Below are 4,241 nucleotides of genomic sequence, written 5' to 3' on the forward strand. Positions count from 1 at the left end.
CTCTTGTTGAGGGCCCTTTCATAATCACTTCTTCCCAAGGCCTTCCATGATCACTCCAGACCACAGTAAGCAGCCCTGTCCTTGATCTTACAGAGAAGTTGTTAACTGTAATATATTCATTTAGCAATCAGACATGCGGTTTTTGTGCCAGTCCTTGTACAGAATTACCTCTTAAACCAGATAACCACAGTCTGGAATTCTCTGTAATCTCAGGGGGAAAAAAATTAGCTGAAGCAGCCACCATCCCTCTGTAAACTGCAGAAATTGATAGACTGGCCCACTTCTCAGAGCACTAACAAGTTGGACCAACCTCTGTTGTCAAGAGCCTTAATCCAGCATCAGCATCTGCGTCATGTAATGCTCACCCATGACTAAACCACTGCAGGATTAACGTAGGCTGGCCGCTGCAAACAGTGTTTATTGTACAATCTGCTTGAGCCTGTTTTCATCATGTCAAAGAGATAAGCATCAGGTAAAGGGAAACAAATGTGGGACTAACACCTTATATAAAGATACTCCTCTTCTTGAGAAGCTGGCCTGTGCTACTGAACTGAACTGTTGGTTTTCTTCCAAGGTATTGATAGTTAATTTATATGAGACTATATCTTGGGTTCCCAGTTAGATAGTAAACTGTGTAAGGGTAGAGACTCTGTCTCTTTCTTTTATCCCTCAAAGCACCTAGCGTGGCCCTTGTACATACTAGTAATTATAACAAAAGTTCACATTTATTTTGTACTTTATACAGTACCATGTTCTAATTCACTGAATCCCTACAACCATGCCATGGGACAGGTGCAGTTATTTCTCCCATCTTAGAGATGAGGTTACTGCTGTACAAAAAGGTTCTGTACCTTGCCCAAGGTCACACAGCTAATAAATGGTTTTAGCCAGGCAATCGAACTCCTGCACCCACGCTCTTAACCACTACCCCATGATGTAAAATTATGGTTTGATAGATTGAAATATCAAACTCTCTCTAGTGGGTAAAAATACCTTTCAATTTTCAAAAATTATATATATATATATTTAATATAATTATACATACACATACATGTACATACACATTCATATATAGATAAACTAATACCTATATATATCAATTAGTCATGAATCATTTTCTATGGGGTGTATATGTGGCATGATGATACTAAACAGAAGTGAGTTTCATTTCAACAGTCCAGGTTGAGAATAAAGCATCTTCATTTGCATTGCATTTGTCATAAGCATTCTATGACTATTATGAAGGAAATACAAATTTACTCTCATGAACTCAGAAATCTGGAAGCATTTTGACCTTTTCCCAAAAATGAGACATTAAATCCACGGCAATGTAAGCATTTAATTGATTCTTTTAAATAGTTGATCATTAGCAAATATTTATTAAAGACTCATAAAAACACTTTTCAAAATATTAGAATAACTAGTCACTTTTGTTCCCTGAAAATTGTACTTCCTCCATTCCTTTTAAGGTCTGATTTCCTCCAATCATAGAAATTAACAGGCTGGGAAAAGACATTCCAGTCATCCAACCTGTTGCGCAGCCAAGAGAACAATGTTCCCCACCATCTCCCTGCCAAAGGGCTTTAGGATCCCAGATGACATTTTTTAGCCACAAAGGTTTTCTCTTCCCCCAAGGAGATAGTTTGAGTCTGTTAGATCAAACAGTGAGTATTGCTTACTCTAAGACATTTTGCCAACTAACCCTCCCAGATTTGGAGGATCATAGAAAAGGAGTGACATAGGGAATATTTTTCAAAGCCAAGGAGGGAGAGAAAAATCTGCCTCTTAATGGTAAATTTCAAAAACTATTTGAATTTAACATCTCGAATAATGTGCCTAGCTTCTTCCCAGTTCCCACTCACCGCCAAAGACCAAAAGTTTACAGCACCGCCTAAGTTACTCAGTTCATGTCATATAAGTAGCTGTAAAATATTTTTAAATATTGACAGGTGTATTCTTCCTTCCTGGCGTTTTCTTTTTACCCTACAACATTTTCACCGTAAAAATTAGATCTTTAGGCTAAGGCTTTTGTTCTAGAGAAGGGAAAATACCGAAGAACCCAACAAGAGCAGAATTTAGCAACTCAGATTCTTCACTTTGAATTTCAAAATAGGTTCTTGAGAGGGGAAGATACGATAGCATTGAAAGAGAAAAAAAAAATTTTAGCTCTGCAAGAGCAAACCTGGGAGCATTAAGAGCATAGAGTTTATCATATAAACCATAAAGGAAGAAAAACATGTGATGATATACAAGCCAAATCTCCACCACACAAAGAGGAGACTAAAACCTTTCCTGAGCTGGGGTTGAAGAGCTTGCGGAAAATTTAGAGTACATTGTTGGTGCAGGATCTATAGAAAGGAATTCTCAGTTACCCCTCCAGGGGTCAGAACTCTTAGAGAGCTAGTAGAGACCATCCTCCCTGGAAAGATAGAGATCTGAGAGTAGGGAGGACTAGTTCCCAACTTGAAAACTGGGACTCAGACAAGAAATCCTCTTAGAGGGCTTCATTCCATCACAAGGATAAGTATTGCCAAAGGAAGTTCTTTGAATTTTAAGTGTTTTAAGTGTTAAGTTACCTAGTTACTTGAATTGCCATGTTTAAGTTCATCTGAATTTTATAAATTGCTGCAACTATGAAAATTCATACTCATTACAATAACATTACCTAGACCAGACCCAATATCTAATGGGTTTAAGCCATGCAATACCAAAGGCAAAGAAACTTAAGGGACGGGTGACTTCAAAACTCTTTAGAAGATAAATGGCATTGATAATTTTAGAAAATAACAGAGGGTATTAAAAAGAAGCCTCATAAAACACGGTTATGATTGCAAAAATCAAAAAATTTATGAAACTCCAAGCACCAAATATGAACACTTTCACTACAATTTAGGGGGGACCCTAAAGCAAAAGTAAGTGCTGTCCAAGAAAGTCTTCCATTGAGTGGTCATGTGTTGAACTTAGAACCATGGGTACACCCCATTTATTGCCATTATTACTTTTAATATGTAACTTAGTAATTTATCATACACTTGAATTCCACTTCCAGTTGGGTTACATATGCAAGTCTCTGTCTCCAACCAGATCAGAAGCTTTATGATTTACAAAGGCTGATCTTACCTTCTATGTAAGCTGCACAGTGCCTTCTCTGAATTACCCCACAGTCATCCCCCAATTTCCACACAGCCCTCATCAATTTCCAAAACAAAAACAAGCTGTCCTCAGTCAATGCCTCCACATGTTGTCTAGTGCAGAGAACAGTAGGTGCAAGGTCTCTCTTCCCTACCATCTCTTTTCATGCCACTCAGGGATGTTTTGTTCATATTATACCCATAAGTTTATTATCTTTATTGTTCCCTTTCCTATATTTACACACACTTTTTATTGAAGTATAGTTGATTTACAATGTTTATGTGTGTATATATCTATGTTTTTCTTTTTCAGATTCTTTTCTATTATAGCTTATTATGAGATATTGAATATAGTTCCCTGTGCTGTACAATAGGTCCTTGTTGTTTCTCTATTTTGTATATAGTGGTGTGTATCTGTTAATCCCAAACTCCTAATTTATCTCCCCCTCCCACTATCCCTTTGGTAACCATTCTGTTTTGTAAATAAGCTCATTTGTTTCATATTTTTAGATTCCACGTATAAGTGATATCATAGGCTATTTGTCTTTCTCTGTCTGACTTACTTCACTTAGTATGATAGTCCCTTGGTCCATCCATGTTGCTGCGAATGGCATTATTTCATTCTCTTTTATGGCTGAGTAATATTCTCTTGTATGTATATACCACTTTTTCTTTATCCATTAATCTGTCGATGGACATTTAGGTTGTTTCCATGTCTTGACTATTATAAATAGTACTGCTGTGAACATTGGGGTGCATGTATCTTTTCAAATTAGAGTTTTCATCTTTGCTGGATATCTGTCCAGGAGTGGGCAGCTCTATTTTTAGTTTTTTAAGGAACCTCCATACTGTTCTCCATAGTGGCTGCACCAATTTACATTCCCACCAACATGTACACACACACTCTTAACATCCTTGTGCCTTCTCTTTTTTTCCCAACAACACATTAATAGTACAGAAATATTCTACAGAAAGAAGTAAGGTTGGTAGATTTTCACTTGGAAGATTAATTGGGAAGAAAAGATCTCAACAGGACTTGGATATGAATCTTGGGATATCCCAGGAAAAAATGTCATTAAGAAAGAACAACATGGAAAACAGAAACTGGAA

Source organism: Hyperoodon ampullatus, assembly GCF_949752795.1.
Source record: "Hyperoodon ampullatus genome assembly, chromosome: 17".
In the NCBI taxonomy this organism is placed as follows: Eukaryota; Metazoa; Chordata; class Mammalia; order Artiodactyla; family Ziphiidae; genus Hyperoodon; species Hyperoodon ampullatus.